This window comes from Aedes albopictus, chromosome 2, assembly GCF_035046485.1.
Source record: "Aedes albopictus strain Foshan chromosome 2, AalbF5, whole genome shotgun sequence".
Taxonomy (NCBI): domain Eukaryota; kingdom Metazoa; phylum Arthropoda; class Insecta; order Diptera; family Culicidae; genus Aedes; species Aedes albopictus.
The window spans coordinates 268,174,043-268,195,354 of NC_085137.1; the positions used below are offsets into that span (position 1 = coordinate 268,174,043).

Genomic DNA, 21,312 nt, shown 5'->3' on the forward strand with positions numbered 1-21,312 from the left:
TGACTCTCGAGAACCATTTTAGTCGGGTTGCTATCCGACATCCTGATGACGTGACCCGCCCACCGTAGCCTCCCGATTTTCGCGGTATGGACGATGGTTGGTTCTCTCAGCAGCTGATGCAGCTCGTGGTTCATTCGCCTTCTCCAAGTCCCGTCTTCCATCTGCACTCCGCCGTAGATGGTACGCAACACCTTCCGTTCGAAAACTCCAAGGGCGCGTTGGTCCTCTGCACGTAGGGTCCATGTTTCGTGCCCATAGAGGACGACCGGTCTAATCAACGTTTTGTAGATGGTTAACTTCGTGTTACGGCGAACTTTATTCGATCGTAGAGTTCTGCGGAGTCCAAAGTAGGCACGATTTCCTGCCACAATGCGCCTCTGAATTTCTCTGCTGGTGTCGTTGTCGTCGGTCACCAGTGAGCCCAAGTACACGAATTCTTCAACCGCCTCGATTTCATCACCGTCGATATGAATTCGGGGTGGCGGGCGCGGTGATTCCTCCCTGGAGCCCTTTGCCATCATGTACTTTGTCTTCGACACATTAATGACTAATCCGATTCGCCTGGCTTCACTCTTTAGTCGGATGTACGTTTCCGCCATCGTCTCAAATTTACGAGCAATAATATCAATATCATCGGCGAAACCAAGCAGCTGAACGGACCTCGTGAAAATCGTCCCACTCGTGTTTATCCCCGCTCTTCTTATTACACCCTCCAAAGCAATGTTGAACAGCAAGCACGAAAGACCATCACCTTGCCGTAACCCTCTGCGAGATTCGAAAGGACTCGAGAGTGTCCCTGATACTCGAACTACGCACATCACTCGATCCATCGTCGCCTTGATCAATCGTATCAGTTTATCCGGGAACCCGTATTCGTGCATAATCTGCCATAGCTGTTCTCGATCGATTGTATCATACGCCGATTTGAAATCGATGAACAAGTGATGTGTGGGCACGTTGTATTCGCGGCATTTCTGCAACACCTGGCGGATGGCGAACATCTGGTCCGTTGTAGCGCGTTCACCCATAAATCCAGCCTGATATTGCCCCACGAACTCTCTTGCAATCGGTGATAGACGGCGGCATAAAATTTGAGAGAGTAACTTGTAGGCAGCGCTCAGTAGTGTGATCGCGCGGTAGTTCCCGCAATCCAACTTGTCGCCCTTTTTGTAGATGGGACACACGATACCTTCCATCCATTCCTCCGGTAATACTTCCTCCTCCCAAATCTTGGTAATGACCCAGTGTAGTGCTCTCACCAGTGCTTCTCCACCGTATTTTAGAAGCTCGCTTGGTAGTTGATCTGCTCCAGCGGCTTTGTTGTTTTTCAACCGGCTAACCTCCTCCTCAATCTCTTGAAGGTCAGGGGCCGGAAGTCTTTCGTCCTGTGCACATACTCCTAGATCTGTTACCACGCCACCTTCGGTACTTGCAACGTCGCCATTGAGGTGCTCATCGTAATGCTGCCGCCACCTCTCGACCACCTCACGCTCGCTCGTGAGAATATTCCCGTGATTATCTCGGCACATGTCGGCTTGTGGCACAAAGCCTCTGCGCGAGCGGTTCAGCTTCTCGTAGAACTTTCGCGTGTCCTTAGCGCGGTACAGCTCTTCCATCGCTTCGCGATCTCGTTCTTCCTGCTGGCGCTTCTTCATCCGGAAGACTGAGTTCTGCCTGTTCCGCGCCTGTTTATAACGTGCCTCATTCGCTCTCGTACGGTGTTGCAGCATTCTCGCCCATGCTGCATTCTTCTCGTTTTTCAACTGTTCACATTCGCCGTCGTACCAGTCGTTTCTGTGATTCGGAGTCGCGAGGCCTAGTGCTGTAGCCGAGGTACTACCTATGGCGGATCGGATGTCCCTCCAGCCATCTTCAAGTGTAGCTGCGCCAAGCTGCTCTTCCGTTGGTAGGGCCACTGCTAACTGCTGCGCGTAGTCTTGAGCCACTTCTACGTTACGAAGTTGCTCGATGGTGATATTGCTTTTTTCACTGAAAATTTTCCTTGCTTCGCTGAACAACATGACGTTTTCTTCCAGCGAAGGCTTACGCGATACAGAAAATCGCTGAATTTCACACTAACACTGAAGAAAATCTGTCAACAATAACTCAATACACATGCATTTTCGACGAAAAGATCTATTTGCGTGACAACAATCCACTCCCATGACTACCGGGCGGCCGCCGTCAAATATCAGGATTGCCAACTGTCCGGCGACTGCTGTCAGTTTTCTTTGTCGCCGAATCTGGCGCTGGGTCTTCGGCGCGGAAACCCAAAGGTGGGAATAAAATTTTGGGGTTTGCGCGCAATAACTGTCGAAAGTTTTGAGCGCATGCATACAGCGACTAAGTAGTGATCCGAATCTATATTCGCACTGCGGTATGTGCGGACGTTGGTTATATCTGAGAAGAATTTACCGTCGATTAGAACGTGGTCGATTTGGTTTTCTGGTTGATGGTCGGGTGATCTCCAGGTGGCTTTGTGGATATCTTTGCGGGGGAAGAAGGTGCTTCGGACTACCATACCACGGGAGGCTGCAAAGTTTACGCATCGCTGGCCGTTATCATTCGATACGGCGTGCAGGCTGTTTCGCCCGATTACCGGTCTGTACATTTCCTCCCTTCCTACCTGCGCGTTCATGTCGCCGACAACGATTTTCACGTCACGCGGCGAGCAACCATCGTATGTTTGCTCTAACTGCGCGTAGAACGCTTCTTTCTCGTCATCGGGTCTCCCTTCGTGTGGGCAGTGGACGTTAATGATGCTGTAGTTGAAGAAACGGCCCTTAACTCTCAACATGCACATCCTTGAGTTGATCGGCTGCCACCCGATCACACGTTGTCGCATCTTGCCCAACACTATAAATCCTGTTCCCAGTTCATTGGTGGTGCCACAGCTTTGGTAGAAGGTAGCCGCTCGATGCCCGCTTTTCCACACTTTCTGTCCAGTCCAACAAAGTTCCTGCAACGCCACGATGTCGAAGTTGCGGGGATGTAGTTCGTCGTAGATTATCCTGTCACATCCTGCGAAACCTAGTGACTTGCAATTCCATGTTCCAAGTTTCCAATCGTAGTCCTTATTTCGTCGCGTGGGTCTTTGCCGATTGTATCGAGTCGTATTTTCTCCTATGTTATTCGCAATGGGGATTTTTACGGGTGGCTTATTGGGCCTACGCCAACACTCCTGTCTCGCCGGAGGGCCATCGTGCCAGTTCTGTTTAACGTCCCAACCAACACTGGGACGACCACGCTGATGGGGCTACCACCTTGGATCTAGCTGGGCGTGGTGCAGCGTTTCTTACTCAGCCGCTGGATGCCAGAACAGACGCTGTTTGAGCCGCACCTCCTTGGTGAACAGACACTCGGATCGTACCTCCTCAATCTAGCTGAAGTCAGAAGGACAACAGTGCCCAGGCTGCACTACCAGCTAAGCACACAACTCTTAGCTGGCGGTCTTTGTCATCGCTTGACCCGTGGAAGCATGAGGTAGGAACTTGTGAGGACCAGAGCTATATTGGATGCTCTCCTTATCGACTCACCGTTTTGCAGCCCAATGTTGTCGACTGTCAGGCCGCGCATATCCCTGCGCATCTCCGAGAACCTAGGGCATTCGAAGACGACGTGCGCCGGTGTTTCCTCCACGTTCACACACTCCGGACACAGAGGGGAAGACGCGTGACCGAATCGAAACAGGTACTTCCGGAAACAGCCGTGCCCGGACAGAAACTGCGTCAGATGGAAGTTCACCTCCCCATGCTTCCTGTTCACCCACGCCGACACATTTGGGATCAGTCGGTGGGTCCACCTTCCGTTCGCCGCATTGTCCCACTCTTGTTGCCACTTCACCAGCGAGTCCATTCTAGCAGCTGCTCTCGCATTCCTTACGTTACTCCGCCGATAGCACTCGACGTCTTCCTCTAGGGTGATGCAGATGGGCATCATCCCAGCGATAACGCATACAGCCTCCGACGAGATTGTTCTGTAGGCACTCGCGACTCTCATAGCCATGAGCCGGAACACACTGCCCAGCCTTCCACGGTTTCTCTTCGTTTTTAGCGCCGGAGCCCAGGCTGGCACTCCATACCTAAGTATTGAGGTTGCAACATTTGCCAAGAGGCGCCTCCTACTGCTTCTTGGACCGCCCGCGTTTGGCATAATCCTCGCTACTGTGTTAACCGCCTTCGCCGCCTTTCCGCAGGCATAGTCAACGTGCGCGTTAAAGTTTAAGCGGTCGTCGACCATCACGCCCAGGTGCTTCAACGCGCGCTGCGATGAAATTCTCTCCTCTCCGATCGTGATCTCCAACCTTTGCACTGCTTTGCGGTTACTGACTACGAGCACTTCTGTCTTGTGATGGGCTATCTGCAGCTTCACTCCATTCATCCATCTTTCTACTGTGTCGATTGCCTCCGATACCAGAACTTCGACTTCATCGATTGATTCGCCAGTTACCGCTAATACAACGTCGTCTGCGAACCCCACGATAATGACACCTGCCGGAAGCTTCAGTGTTAACACACCGTTGTACATTGCGTTCCAGAGCGTAGCCCGCATAGAAAAATACTATTCTTGGTATCGTGCATATCATACGATGTTTATTGGTAGAATGATAACTATATAAGTAATCATCGTTCTATGATAAAATTATAAGGGTTGAAAAAATACAATTATTCACGACTTTTCATGAATCATAAAACTTATGATAATGATGCATTGAATAATACATGAATAATTTTGAAAAATATTATTCCCCATAAACTTAAGAACAAAACTTTGTTTTCGGCTGCTTTTTTTACTGTATCCAGGAATTAATAATAGAAATAGAAGGTCATCACCTTGGCTTGCATTGCTATCCTATTTAAACGCCCTAAACCGGCACTTTTTGACGAAAAAAAAAAAACACTCACTCACAAACACACACACTTAATGCTGGAACGCATTTGATAATACGTACCATAACTTTCACGCTGCCGTTACCATCGGAAAGCTCTTGCAAAATTATCTTCCTTAACCTTTTGAAGCCGGATTGTTTTGCCGCTGCTGTCGGACTCGTTTGTTATGTTCGGTTTCATCGCCGGGGCCATATTGACCCCTCTGGCTCCAAAAGGTTGACTTGAACTCACCATGCATCCTTGGAAATTGTATCTCCGGATTTCTTCTTTGAGTTAAAATATCCATCTGATCAGCCACTTTACACATCACTGGGTTCTAGACAACCGCGAGCACTTATCGACTTTGGCCTAGTACACAGCGCACCCGCGGAACTACGTAGGAACATCGACAATCACCGTTCAAATCCCAAACACACAAAAAAATTACAAAAAAAAAACTATGAGAGTAAACAATTATTCACTGAATGGTAGACCAATTTGACAGAATCCGCCGAGAGACCGCAGGGGTGTACACATTTTTTGAGGTCGGTAAAACAGATTGCATGAAATATTTCCGCTTTATTTTTATGATCCACTGTATCGTCAATTTTATCATAAACTGATTATTTCATGTATGATTTCTCGAAATTTTTGTTCGAGGAAAAGAGCATTTTTGAATGGTAACGATACTTAACAACCCATTCGGTCTATCATTGAAACTTCGAATATGATTACTGCAATCTTTGATATGATTCTTGGTATCATCGATTTATAATCCATTTTATGATAGTATAAATCGTCTGAAAATGATATCCTGTATAATAGTCATATAATACCGTTTTATTCGGGAGGGCCAAGTATTGACCCTTGTGGAACACCTGCTGTCACTCTAAACGACCTCTGCCCTACGTTGGTTTCGTACACAAGGACTCTATTCTGGAAGTAGTTCCTTATAATCCTACACAGATAGTCGGGGACCCGCATATTATGCAGGGCTACGGCGATAGCTTCCCAACTGGCGCTGTTAAACGCGTTTTTAACGTCTATCGTTACCACGGCGCAGTAGCGATCTCCTCTCCGCTTTTGTAAGGATGCCCTTTCCGCCATCTCAACGACGGTCCGAATTGCGTCAACCGTCGATTTTCCCTTGCGGAAGCCGAACTGCATCGTGGACAGCCCTCCCTCACTTTCGGTATACTCGGTCAGCCTGTTAAGGATAATCCTCTCCAGGAGTTTTCCGAGCGTATCCAACAGACAGATCGGCCTGTACGATGCTGGATCTCCCGGCTGCTTTCCTGGTTTTGGCAGCAGCACTAGTTTTTGGACCTTCCATATATCCGGAAAGATGCCTTCCTCCAGGCATTTCTTCAACACTGACCTGAACATATCGGGATACTCCAGGATCGCTGCTTTCAACGCCACGTTGGGGATTCCATCCGGACCGGGAGCCTTCTTCACCTTCAATGCTTTCGCCACGGCAACGAGCTCGTCGTTGGAGACCAGTCGGTTTACGTCAAATTCCGCATCGCCCTCGCTGTACGGCGTAGGTGGCCACGTTGTCGTATCGTGTTTTGGAAACAAACCCTCCACGATACCCTTCAGTTTGTCTGGGCACATTTCGACTGGCGTCATTGGGCCCTTCAGCTTTGCCATTATGATGCGGTAGGCATTTCCCCAGGGGTTAGCGTCGGCTTCCTGACATAGCTCCTTGTAACAGTTCGCCTTGCTCTGCTTGATAGCTCGTTTGAAGGCAGCTCTAGCTTCACGGAACGCAACCTTGCGCTCTTCTCTATCGGCCGCAGTTCTTGCCCTCTGAGCTCGTCTCCTAGCTCGGAGGCAAGTCGCACGAAGGGTGCTGAGCGTCGCATTCCACCAGTACGCTGGGCGTCTAGCGTTCCTAGGTTCAATCTTCCTCGGCATTGCTGCATCACATGCCGTTGCTAGCGCTTCCGTCAACCACCCTGGGTCGAGGTTTGCCGCATCGCTATTTGGCCGAAGTGCCTCGATAAAAGTCTCCTTGTCGAAGTCCTTCGTCTTCCACTTCCGCTCATAAGTTCTAGTTCTCTGTATGGACGTAGGAGCTCTCTGGCCTATCTTGTAGAGGATCGCCTGGTGGTCGCTGTGGGAGTACTCCTCACTCACCCTCCAGTCCATGTCTTCCATCAACGATGGACTACAAAATGTAATGTCGATGATGGATTCACGACCGTCTTTGCGGAATGTGCTGACTGTTCCTACATTGCACAGCTTTACGTCCAGCTTCGCCAGAGCTTCAAGTAGACTATATCCTCTTGCATTGGTTTGCCGGCTGCCCCACTCAACGGCCCAGGCGTTGAAATCGCCGCCGATGACTACTGGCCTACGTCCTACCAGCGTGTCAGTGAGTGCATCCAACATCCGGTTGTATTGCTCCTCGGTCCATCTTGGAGGTGCATAGCAGCTACATACGAAGACACCGTTAACTTTGGCGATCACGAAACCTTCGTAAGAGTTTTCCACCACTTCCTCTATAGGGAATCTGCCCATAACTTGTATAGCTGCCAGTCCTGCTATATCCGCTACCCAATTGCCGTTCTCAGGAGGAACCCGATACGGCTCTGCGATGATCGCAACATCGCACTTCGTCTCTGTTGTCGACTGCCACAACAGTTGCTGTGCGATGTCGCAATGATTCAGATTAATTTGCGTTATCTGCATCATTGTTGGCCTGCCTTCGCCTTTTTGTAGGCCGGGCATTTATAGCCTCCCGTCCGGTGGCCATTTCCTTCTTCCGACTTGCACAGCATGCACTTGGGTTGCTTCGTGCAGTCTCGAGCAACGTGTCCGTTTTCGCCGCAGTTCCAGCACCGTTTGGACCTATCTGGACCCTTGCAGTGTCTTGACTGGTGACCAAATTCCATGCACCTGAAACACCTCTCCATTTTCTTGGTGACTCGGGGAGCCAGTCGCAGCGGGCACACCGCCCATCCGACCTTGATCTTGCCGGCTACCGCAATCTTGTTGGCCGCATCTACTGGAAGTCGGATTGCCGCCGTCTGGGTACCTGCAAACGATCTCCTGATTCGGATTGTCACCGGTACTTCCAAGTTACACTGCTCGGTCAATGCGACTCTCAGCTCTTCCTCAGTTGTGACCTCGTCCAAATCCTTGACCTCGAGCACTGCCTCCTGTGAAAGTGCTCTCACGGTGGCCTCGCTGCCTACGGATTTCGCAATGAGCGCCCGGTACTCTGAGCTCTTAATCGCTGGATCTTTCTTGAGCTCGAACAGCATCTCTCCTTTCTGGGTGCGCCTGGTCTTTACCACGTTTTCACCCAACTCTTTTAGCTCCGGGTCCTCCCTCACTTTCCTGAGGAGCGCAGCGTACGTCGTCTTGTCCTTCGCCTCGACGATCAGTGCATCACCCTTCTTCCTCTGCCTAGGGGGCCGGCGATTTTCTTTCTTCTCCTGTTCCTTCCTCTTTTCTTCCTTTTTCTGTTCTTCCTTCTCCTTTCGCTTCTTCTTCTTCGCCTGCTGACTCTCCACAGTGCGCCATCCATCATCTCTCCGATTGCTGGCGCGCTCCCGTTCACTTCTTTGTTTCTTCGGGACTTCCTCTTCTCCTGGCGTATCTCTGCCTCTTTTCTCCGAGCGAGTATTCCGATGGTTCTTCGGCGTCTCCATATTTTCGACCGTGGCTCGTTGCTGCTGCCGCTGCGTAGCTGCTGCAAGATCGTGTTTAGTCGCTGCTAATGCGCTCTCTGCCTCATCCGCTCTCTGCATCACGCTGTGCCATTCTTTCACAGCAGCTCCGAGAGCCCTCCTAATCTTCAACACCAAGTCCTTGATGTCCTTGTGCACGTTGTGCTTTTTGTCGACGAACTCGTGTAGGTCATCCGTCAAGTTCTTCGCCGCAACTACCTTCGGCTGTTGTTGAGGCACGCTCCATCCACTATTCGTCGGCAGCTGCTGCTGCTCCGAGGGTACCGCACTTTGTTGTAAAGCCGCTTCTTGCCGCGGTTCTGCACCTTCTGTTTGCTGAGGCGGAGACCTCAGCAATCCTCCTCTGGCGAACGGATTCGCCACCTTTCCGCTGTTACTTCCGTTTTCTCCTTCCATGTTATTGGGTCCCCCCTCCGGGCCGCTATCTCCACCCGCTGTACGTAGTCGCTTTCGTGATCTCTTGGTTGTCTATGAAACAGGGAGGCCAAGCGAGGGTTGAACACGAACCTTCATGGGGTTCGTGTCCAGAGCCAGATCAGCAGCGTAAGTCGGGAATTTTACATCCGAGCCTAGTACCCATCAAAATTGACGGACAAGTGAAGAACGTTTCCGAAGGCCTGCCAAGGTTTTACCGGGACGGAGGCAGACGCACCATTAGCCCACTCGCCGTTTCAAGAAGGTGTCACCCTTCTTTACTCAGGAAGCAGAATGGCACGAATGTCAGCCCATCGTCGTCATCCGATCCGTAGTCCGTAGTCCGTTGTCGTTTGCGTTGACATGTATACCATAATCAGGATGTTACTGGCATCAATCCTGATGTGCCGGTTGGCACTCCGGGTGTTTGGGCTAAGGCACTTTGAAAGCGGTACCAGGTCGCTTGTACGGAGTTGCTTGCAGATGTGTGGCTTTTTATGAGGATCCAACAGAGCCCACTGTTGAACCCCCGCCACATCCTAGGCATCCTCCTCTTGAGCTGTCTGGAGACCAGAAGCCCGGTCACTCCCCGAAGGAAGCGCCAAAGGTGGTAATTCACACGGGTGTGTGAACGGTTTTCGCTTCGGGAAGACTCCCAAGCTTCCACCCGACTCGCAGAAGGGGGGGTTCGTCAGGCCCCTGGACTCCTGTCCCTGCTGCCCCTTTTTGTGTGTGTGTGTGTGTGTGTGTGTGTGTGTGTGTGTGTGTGTGTGTGTGTGTGTGTGTGTGTGTGTGTGTGTGTGTGTGTGTGTGTGTGTGTGTGTGTGTGTGTGTGTGTGTGTGTGTGTGTGTGTGTTTTTTTATTCTAGGAGTCCAAAAATCTTCTAAAGACGCTGTGCGGGATTCGAATGTGCGCCTACCCACTAAAAACACTCTCCTAGTTTACTTCCACCTTAAATTCCCCTCCGGTACCACCATGCAGTATTTCTTCGGAGGGGAGGCGTTATGTGCCTTGTGCACCATCACCAATTTGTTATCCTAGTCTTCTTCATGCTATGCGCACCGCTTCGTTAGTTGCTGTTAATATTCCAGTATCGCCACTAAGCGACATACATGCTATTTTTCAAATTTGTTATTCTAATCGTTCTTAGCCTTTCGGCTCCGGTTAGCTTGTTATTTGCTTAATGTGCCGCCATTGAGCGGTAAACTCTATGTTAGTACCACTTTCATCAAATTTGTTATTCTAAAGCCATGCTGAGTTCATCGGCTGCTACTAATTTGCTCCGAGAACGTTGCCCTCCCGGTGCTGCCCGAGTGCCAATCAGCACTCGAGGTTTCCGCGCACGACTCGGATAGTCCCCGACGGTGGATATATCCTACCCGACGAAGAGTTTCCCGACACTGAAACTTCTCCCGCAACCGACTTCCCGGGCAGATGCCAAGGTCGGTCCTGCGATTCCGGTTGGAGACGGCTTCCGGTTCACAGGCGCCCTGACGACCATGCTCCGGTGCTTCTTCCCGATCGCTCTACTCTGACAGTCCCCGGCGGTGGATCTGTATTACTCCGACAGAGAAGTCCCCGACGAAAGACGTTCTCCCGTTACCGCCCGTGTGCCATTCAGCACAATGACTTCACGCGCACTACTCGGATACTCCCCGGCAGTGGATCTATCCTACTCCGACAGAGAGTTCCCCGACGTAGGAAGTTCTCCCGAATACCGACCGAGAGCCAGTAAGCTCCACACCTTAATCGCTCACGACACCGGTAGTCCCCGACGGCGGATCTACCACACGCGGACGGAACTACTACGCTTGCCCCGGATTGTCTCTACGATCATTCATTTGCTGCTCTCGCCATTTCCGCTGGAGAAACGACATTATCTTTATCACCGCAGCATTCACCGCGTTCCAGCAGGCTTCGTCACGGCACATTCTAGTCACAATGTTGTCGGCCCTTATACCAGCACCGCAGATTGCTGTCATCTCGCTGCGTTCCACAGTGAAACGTGGACACTCGAAGACAACGTGTTCCGGCGATTCCTCGACATCTCCGCACTCAGGGCAGAACGGCGACCCTGCGTGCCCGAACCGGTGCAGGTATTTCTTGAAGCAGCCATGACCTGACAAGAACTGCGTCAAATGGAAATTGACTTCTCCGTGAGCTCTGTTCACCCATTTCGTCAGATTTGGAATAAGCCGGTGGGTCCACCTTCCCTTCGCTGTGGTATTCCACTCGTGTTGCCACTTCGCCATCGTGACGACTCGCGCTGCCTTCCGAGCTCCTCTAGCGCCCCTGGCCTCGTAGCACTCTTTGTCCTCTTCCAGAACGAAGACGATAGGGACCATTCCGGCGATCACGCACACCGCATCCGATGATATCGTGCGATAGGCGCTCGCCACTCTCATGGCCATCAGTCTGTGCGTGCTGCAGAGCTGAACGCGATTCCTCCTAGTTTTTGTTGCGGTCGCCCAAGCCGGACCAGCGTACCTTAGGATCGATGTGGACACGCTAGCTAGTAACCGCCTCTTGCTACTGCTGATTGCCGAGTTGTTCGGCATGATCCTCGACAATGCTGTGATCGCCTTTGCTGCTTTTCCGCAGGCATAATCGACGTGGCTATTGAAATTTAACCGGTCGTCGATCATAACGCCGAGATGCTTCAATTCCCGCTTGGTGTCTATGGCATGTTCCCCGACTATGATTGCAGCCTTCTGCACCACCTTGCAGTTGCTGATCAGCACCAGCTCCGTTTTCTGGTGGGCTATGGATAGTTTCTTCCTCTGCATCCAGTTCTCAACAGCATCTACCGCCTCCGTAGCAAGTATCTCCACTGCTTCTAGGGACTCGCCAACTACCACCAACGTGATATCGTCCGCGAATCCGACGATTTTGACGCCTGTCGGTAGCTGCAGTGTCAGCACCCCGTTGTACATTGCGTTCCACAACGTCGGACCTAGGATAGACCCCTGTGGGACGCCTGCACTTATCGTGACGTTCTTTTGCCCTGCACTAGTATGGTAGCACAGAGTCCGGTTTTCGAAATAGCTACTGAGAATCCTGCAGAGGTAGTCCGGAACCTTCATCTCGTGCAGCGCTGTAGCGATGGCTTCCCAGCTTGCGCTGTTAAATGCATTCTTCACATCGATCGTGACGACGGCACAGAAGCGGTTACCCCGTCGTTTTTTCGTCCTTGCTTTGTCGGCTGTAGCAACAACCGCCTGGATAGCATCTATCGTTGACTTCCCTCTTCGGAATCCGAATTGCATCCCCGACAGACCATGCTCTCCTTCCGTGAAAGTTGTCAGCCTATGATGACCTATGAGCCTATGATGAGCCTACGGATGACTCTTTCTAGCAGCTTGCCGAGCGTATCCAGCAAGCATATCGGCCGGAATGAACCTGGTTCACCGGGGGGCGTGTGTGTGTGTGTGTGTGTGTGTGTGTGTGTGTGTGTGTGTGTGTGTGTGTGTGTGTGTGTGTGTGTGTGTGTGTGTGTGTGTGTGTGTGTGTGTGTGTGTGTGTGTGTGTGTGTGTGTGTGTGTGTGTGTGTGTGTGTGTGTGTGTGTGTGTGTGTGTGTGTGTGTGTGTGTGTGTGTGTGTGTGTGTGTGTGTGTGTGTGTGTGTGTGTGTGTGTGTGTGTGTGTGTGTGTGTGTGTGTGTGTGTGTGTGTGTGTGTGTGTGTGTATGTGTGTGTGTGTATGTGTGTGTGTGTTACACCCACTGTCCGGCAGTGATATTATGGAAGAAAGCATTCTGCAATGCAACACCATATAAATGTCGTTGCAAACTACTTTAGTCCGGGAGTTAGAAGGTGATAGCTCTCTTGCAGATCCAGAGACCCACAATGACTGGAGAGCCACGTCCATTCAGAAGTCACTTTCACTTACAATAAGCCCCGCATGTGTGCATTACCGTTATCAAATGGATAATGATAATACAATCACACTTCCTGTTTTAAAGATTTCTTCAAAACTGGCACGTATTTAGTCAGTAGCAGTGATAGTTATAATAAAAAACAGTAATTATCAGAACAATCTCACCATAGTTAGTACGAAGTAGTGATGCCGTCGTTTCGGAAGTTTCTATTCCAGTTGCCTCCGATTCACTCCATGCCACCTCTTCAGTCTAGTTGTCACATCTGCGACGCATACATATTTTAATTGTACACCATGTCCATCAATCAAGCGAACCACACAAAATCAACAAAATGCTATTTAAAAAGATTAAAAGACACGGACACGTTCTATGCTTCCAGTGAGCTATTCGCTCTTTGAAGGAAGCACGACACTAGACAACGGACTAGCATGCAACGCCCAGTGGCGCAGCCGAAAACTTTTCCTGACAGCTAATATATGAAGCGATATTTGAACTACAAAATGCACAGATTTAACAATTCTTGTTCAAGCTTGAAACGTGAGTTTTTGTTTTTATCTTTTCACCACACCGTTTCTGACGTTGAAGCACCGACGAACCGACTTGGCAGCTAGAACAAATAAATTCAAATTTGTTGTCCGCGACGCCATGGAACGTTCAAAAATTACGTCCAAATTTTGGGGGAGGGGGGGGCCTAGAAAAGTGTGACAATGCGTGTATTGGGTATAGGAAAATTGCGTGACAGAGGGGAGAGGGGGGGGGGGGGTCTGGAAAACCCGAAAAACGATGGACGTAATATTTGAATCTTCCCCCATGATGCAAAATAGCCGAACACTATCGCCACCTCTATAACGGCTCGCGATGATTTGATAGCTCTACACCAAGTTCGACACCAAACCCCCGTGTGTTCATATAGGAAACGGTTCGCGTCTGTGCTGATTTGACAGAAGCGATCGCTCGCTTCGCTGGTCGACCGTTAAATTAGGGGGGGACAGTTTTGGATCGCCACTGTCACGTCGGTTCGTCGGTGGTTGAAGCCCCTGTCCTGCACGGAGGCAATTGAAAAGAGAATAAAAATTCTCTCTTCGCTCACACCGGGGAGATGGCGAGGTTCAAAAGCAACATTTTTCCTGTGACCGGCACTCAAACGACAAAAATTCATCACGTTTGCTTATAGGCGAATCGCATTCATGCGGCCGGTGTTGACATGAAGCATCCTTCAGCGCAGAGCGAGTGTTGATGATGGTGCAGTCATTACCTCCACAATATAGTTGAATTTTTCTGCGTTCACTTTCAAGTTTCTCACAGTGGTGCTGAAAATAAATGTCAAAATGATTCAGTTCAGCAGAAATTCATTCAATTGAATGAGATTTGTTCAACCCTGATTGAATCACCATAGACGAGTGCACCGCCCGCTGAAAGTTCACTCGGGCCGCGAATTTTGACACCACAGCGGGGTCGACTCTCAACAACTTCTACCCAGCTGAAAATTTGTTTAATTTATTGCATCTAGTTTTCGCGATGAAGTTGCAAAAATATGGGCTAGTGCATTAACTATATGCATATGCATCACTTTAAATGTAAATTCATGTAAGAAATCAAAGAAAAATATTATCAGCGCATTTTGGTGATGCATCTCTGAGTAGAAGTTGTTGAGAGTCGACCCCGCTGTGCTGTCAAAAATTTTCAGGCTCAGTGAACCCAATGTTCATCGGTGCACTCGTCTATAGCAGCAAGCGAGCACACACGGAGAACTAAAACTACCTATTTTTTGAGTTTATTTTACTCAAAACTAAGTATATCGATTAAACTTTCTACCCAAAATTAGGTTGTTTTCTCTTTCTCCCCCACCGATGTTGTCAAAAACGAAGCGAGCTGCATCGACCCACCGGGGGTACTTTGGCCCAATAAGCCAATTTTGAGTAAATGCCGTTTTTGTCAAAATTGGGTTGAAAAAACTCACGTTTGGATTAAATTTACTTACGCTTGAGTATATTTTTTTGCTGGAGTTAAAGGCAAACTACCTAGTGTGAGTTTATTCGATTTACTCAAATTTGAGTTATTGGGCCAAACTATGGGGTTGCGTCAAAAGAACTTAAATTTGGGTAGTTTGGCGGCTCCGTGCAGCAGGCACCGAGAGCACACATGCAAGCACCACAGCAACCACGCGAGAGAAAAAAAAAACAAAATCACCGCACGCCGTTCAGCCCACTGATGAAAACCTAAAAAGCACAGAGAAACAGACGTCACACTCCGCTCGCTTCCCATCCATCACCTTTTTAACGGTTGATTCAAATTTTCGGTAGTAGGTCGATTGATCACTCGCTGCGCTGGCGTAGTTTTTGCTCCTGTTTGACGTTTGCTCGCTATTGCCACCTAATGATTGCCCGGCCAAGCACAGTACGTTTAACATTGGGCGGGATGGTAACATAAGGCTGAATACACATAAGGCTGAATACAAAAGGCTGAAACTATGGATATGTAACAAAAGGCTGAAATTTCAAAAGGCTGAAATGACAAAAGGCTGAAAACATGGCAAATTCCAAAACTTGAAATATGCATAATAATAAACTCTATAGAATCTGAGCTGAGGGTTTAATGATTTAAATATGGTATTACACAAGGTATTATATTTTCCGGAATACTATTCGCCGGAGTGGCATTTGCCGAAATGTCGTTCCCGTTGGTGCTCAAATGCCACTGAGGCGAATGGGTTATAATGATTTTAATGCTAAGGAAGTTTACTAGGCAGCCTAGTTGAATGGTTAAATTATGATCGATGCATTTACCTCGAATAAACAGCCTTCTAAAAAAGTAGGAAAAATCTGATGGAAGAGTAAGTACTTATTGTGGCCGCAAATAGTACAGTATAACGACCAAGCGGAAAGGTTTGATGATAATATCTGCATACTAATAACTCTCCCGTGAGTGATTTTTCCTTCTATTAAAAATAGGCTGTTCTTTTGAGGTATTTGCATATATTCAGTGTTGGCATTATTACCAATGTGTAAAATGCAGCGAGCTTCTGCGTGCGCATATTCCTTAAAAACAATTCATCGGAGATTTCCCCTTCTTTTGAACATAGGCTGTTCTTACTGAGTTTGAATGTTATAGCTGCATCTTTTTTTATCAAAGGTTTTCCTTCTTTTAAAATGTTGAAAGAACCATAATTTAAGTTCAGGTGTTGAAGCTGCTTACTTTTTACCAGATGTTTCTCCTTCTTATAAAAAAGGCTATTCTTTCAAGCAGTATTGTATTCGAACAGAACGTAAGCCTAAAATGAACTGAACACTTTAAATTTTTTTTGGTCGACAAAGCATTGAACTTGCCTGTCAGAGCTTTTGCTGCTTAAGAGCGCCCGCTCGGTTCCCATTCGACTCTGAATTCACATACGCTTATCTTTATCATTAAATCCTATGTGTCTTCTTTCCTAGGACTAGAAGCTTGTGCCGCATCTACATGTTTCACAGGGAAGTTTATCATAGATCCTTTGGTACATTGTGGTTTCGGATATTGAAATACAGCTCCAGGAATTAAGATTTAGAGACTTGTTCACTCATTGAGATTGAATTAGCCCAAAAGATTGCCAAAATAGAAGGGTGAAATGGCGCAAATATGACCATTTTAGTATCACAGATACCAGGGTAACATGTTAGTCAGCATGCTACTGGTTCAGTCCTATCCAGTTCATGCCGCGTTCAATTTGCATGTTCAAATATACATATTTGAACGCAGTGTGCCGAGTATGAACTTCAATGCAAATTGAACGCATTCACACTGCAGTGCTGCTATTCGGTTCTGAATTCTTATGCGCACAACATTGGGGGAAATAGTTTCTGTCGATATGTGATGCTAATAAACCTGTTTAGTCACCCGGAGTTTCTTGAGAAACATAATCAGGAATGGCTAACTGATGGGCCGACGATCAGACTCTATTGGTTTAGGCAATTTTATGATTTTCGATAATTCATGCCAATAACTCCGTTACTGTATTGTATTAAATCATATGATTGGAAATCCGGATTTTCCAAAACCCATGTTGACCGGACTGGTACGCTCAGATATGGTTCCAATAGCAGAAGAATTGCTGAATCTAATGAGCTCAAAATGTTTGAAATCTGTGGAAACATGGTGGAGGTATGGCCATTTTAGTTTCGCGGATTTCGCTAGTTTTCAATTTAGAGCTCGCACGCGTTATAAATTTAGAACTGAACAAAGTTCAAACATTTTTTAGCAACAGTTAGGTACAATAGTTTTTGCTTCAACTACCGCTTATTACCCGAATCAACCGAACAATTGTTTACATCTAAGACTCATTTAATCTAGTTTCCGAGTTGACACACATAATACTTCAAACGAGTGGAAATAAATTGTTGGCGAAATCCTTTGTCAATTTGAGCTAAAATAGTTTAGTATTAGCGGGGTATTGGCCGATATGATACTGAAGAAAGTACAATAACATAGACATTATGATACCGAAATCCATAAGATTATGTTCCACTTGAATGTCTTTTCATCGGTTAGAGTTAGCTCACGTGACCAGATGTCCATTCGATGAATAGTCAAATCGATTGAATGTCATATGCTTCCTCTTCCGTAAAATGGGTTTTGACCAAATGACCGTTTGACCAAATGTACTTTCGCGCAAAGATTCTTTTGTTTTCTATGATCATTTTCAAGTCGAGTAAAATGTTTATCAAAGACCAATAGATTAGCCATAAATGTCCAAAATGTCATTTCATTCGATTCTCTACAACTTTCAAAACTTTACAACATGTTGATATCTTTCAGCCTTTTGATGTCTTTCAGCCTTTTGATGCTTTCAGCCTTTTGATCATTCAGCCTCATGTGTTTCAGCCTTTTGATCATTCAGCCTTATGTGATTCAGCCTTTTGTACGTAACCCCATTGGGCGGTTATGTTATGATGACGATGTTTTTCAATGAAATTTGTTCTAAGAGTTACGTTAGAGTGACTGGAAGGGAGAGTGGCGTCATGTTCCCATTTTGACAGGTCTCCTGATCGTTTGGAACAGGAATTTGTATGGATTTGAAGTTAAAGCCACTCTAAGTTACGTCTGTATCTCTGTGGAAAAAGTTTCCGGAAAAAAAAAATCGCTGTTCACATTTTGAGAGCCAAACACATCTTAAAACATTTTTTTACGATAATATCAATTGTGACTATTCGGTAAAACACAAGTTATACACACAAATTCACTTCTTCACTAATACATCGCGATTTATTCCACGAGCTCACAACTTGCGCGACCGATCAAGTACGTGTACCGCGACTACATTCGACAAATTGAGAGATGAAATTTGTGAAAAAACCGCGTTCTGGTGGGATTTGAACCCACGACTCCGTATTCGCTAGACCGGCGCTTTAACCAACTAAGCCACAGAACAAGTAACTGACTCCGAAGCCGCACCGTGAACACAAGATATAAAATCTAAGCCGAAAGAGAGATGAGTTTGTGAAATTTCACAAACTCATCTCTCTTTCGGCTTAGATTTTATATCTTTTATTTCCGGTAGCATCCGACTATACGATGACACCAGCCTTCAGCAAGTACCGCGGTTCGTCTCCGCCCTTTCCTAGTGTGTCCGGCCTATCGTTTAGTTTACATACTGCCTTCCTCTTTCTTTGCTTGAACATATGTAGGTGAATTCTCGTCGGCTCCACTCCGTCTGATCAGATGTCGATTTTATATCTTCTATTTCCGGTGGCATTCGACTACACGATGACAGCAGCCTTTAGCAGGTAGCGCGGTTTGTTTCAACTCTCGTTGCCAATGTAGAGTTCAATGAAATACGTCTTGTTACTTCAATGGAAAATATACAAGTGACGTTTATTTACTGGCGTAGCCACAGGCGGGGGGGGCGCTGTAGGGTAAAATCACCCGCTCCCCCAGAGCCACTGGAACACATTTTCAGTATAAAGCACTTTGCAACGAAAAAAATTTTCGGCTGCGCCGCTATTTTTAAACTACGAATACAATTGCTCCTTACTGCTCACAAAATGTAAATGTCAAATCAAAAAAGGTATCATGACTGCTGAAAACCCCTCCCAGAGACAACTTCTGGCTACGCCACTGCGTTTATTCAAGTCATCCCTAATTAATAGTTTACAGTCTTATTTTAGGTTTTCACTGAAATTGTTTAGCGAAAAGTATAATGTTTCAATGTGTTTTTTTTTTTCAGGATACGAGTTTTGACAACAATTATGTGCATCATATCTGTAGTATTTGTCTTCAGACAGTGGTCAGATCTCAGGAATGTATTTTTTAATACAATTGATTTAATGATAAATTCAATACTGTTCAAATAAATGCTTGGCATTAAATTTTGAATTTATTATTTAATATATCATAATATCACATGCCATGTTGTTAGGTTTGTAATTATTTATGAACAATTTGTTTTTTTTTATTCATACATATTTATATACATACTTTGATTTGTATTTCTGTCTCCGATCTTTAATTAAGCATTTGTACCGCTCAGGCCAATTCGAGCAACGATAAACTACAAGCAGACATGGCAAATGGTGAAGATTACAGCTGAGCCGACACAAACGTAAATCAAACCACTCGTGAACAACAGGGGTCCGAAAATACTCGCACTTCTTTACTCGTGAGCAGTCTTGTGCATTTTTTTTTTATTCTTAACCACTTAACCTATTTTACAGCTCTTTTGTCCACTAGGACACTACGTGAGCGTTTCCAATTGGCGGCTGCACTTACACTTTGTACAACGCCTAAATGTATTCTATTATATTCTTATTCTACTATATTGAGCTGGTTTGCCTTTGTGCTGCTTTCACTTTTCTACCCTGTCCTTGGTAGAATGATGAGCACGATGATGAAATGATGTGTGACTGTTGTTTCTTTTCTAGTCCGATTGGGGGTCATCCATTATAGGTTGCCGTTCGCCGATATCCAATTATCCGGGTCCGTTAGAACTATAGGAGCTTAGAAGAGGGTCAAGTGCCAGCCGCTCTGGGGGGAAAGAGCAACTGACGAAGTGCCGAACGGATCGAACCCATGACCATCCGCTTATGAAGCCAACATATAGCCACTGCGCCACGGGCCCCGGCAGTCTTGTGCATCATAAAAAAAAAGCCGCAACATCAACGTTGCCCTTCTTCATCCATCATCGCTACAACCGACCGTCTCTATCAAGGTTTTGACGTAAACTACGTCTAAGGCTAAGGTACGGTACTGTACCACGGCACTGGGTGTAAAATGAAAAACTAAAATTTTGCGACCGTCACGAAAAAACGATAGGTTTTGAGCGCTAATAACTCAGCCGTTTCACGACAGATTTTTAAAATTTTTGCACAGATAGGTCGGAAATTTATCTACGCGTTGAATGAACAATTGATAACTATTGATTTTCAACAGTAAACTATTGAATATTTGGAAATAGTGAGCCCATGTTTTAATTTTATTCAGCCTATCACGTGCGAGCACATTTTTTGGGTTTTGTCGCCTACAGTGATAGACATTCGTTTAGCCGAGACCAAAAAAAGTGTCAGGAAACTCATACAAAAGATTTTATGATAAAACTTTTTTATCGTAGTGACAGTATATCTAGTACTGTTCTATAAAAATGTGATACATTAAACTTACATATACACTGAAACAAAACCGAGGGTAAAAACCCATCAAATGTCGTTTTTTGCCTAGACATTCGTTTAGCCGAGATAAATGAAAAATTGGTTCACAATAGATTTTTTGCAATTTCTTGAGTATGTTTCCAGGATATATTCCAAGGCATTTAGTTTATGACGTGTTAGCAAGATAATTGACCTTAAAAGTTTATTTTTTTTATGAAATTCAGAGAAATAATGTAAAAAATGTCCCGATAAGGAGAAGCGACGATAAACAAATTTATTTAAGAAAAATTATTTCAGTAAACACTCAAACTTAAGCTAGATTAGCAGTTTCGAAAATATGGCACAGAATTATTGTTAGAAATGTTCAAATTATTGCATAAAATGTCATGAAAAAATAGAGTATATTGGTTTTTTGTTGGTTAAACTTTAAAATCGGATTGATAAAAGCTAAAATAAATAGTTCTGCATTGAAATAAAGACGTGCCCTGATGCCTGTGGAGTATATCTGTTAGATACTAGCATTACTAAATGAGTTAGAAGACTGCAAAGTGAAAGAACTGCAAGAAGTGTCAGATTGTTTGTACCCTGTTTATTCAAAAGCAGATGCTCATACAAAAATGCAAGATATGGTCAAACAATTGGCTTATTTCATTCAATGTGAAGAAATATATTATAAATGAGTCTTAGTTGTGAACCACATTCATTTTTAACATAATTTATTTGAAAAAAAATGTCTAAATTAGGAAACAAGTAGTTCATGCTAGAAATTTGAATACTTTCGGTGCCATTTCTCGAAATATGAGCCGTCCAATGTATGTTATTTCAGCCAGAATACAGTC

General features: G+C 46.3%; 1 protein-coding gene across 1 annotated transcript in view; it reads left to right on the plus strand.

Moving 5' to 3' along the window:
• Window positions 1-19,198, plus strand: part of LOC109416672 (transmembrane and coiled-coil domains protein 2) — a 510,917-nt gene extending 491,719 nt beyond the window's left edge. The window contains exon 12 of the transcript XR_009998194.1: window positions 19,057-19,198. The gene's annotated coding sequence lies outside the window, so the exon portion shown is untranslated. The remainder of the gene's footprint in view (window positions 1-19,056) is intronic.
• The last annotated feature ends 2,114 nt before the right edge of the window (window positions 19,199-21,312 follow it).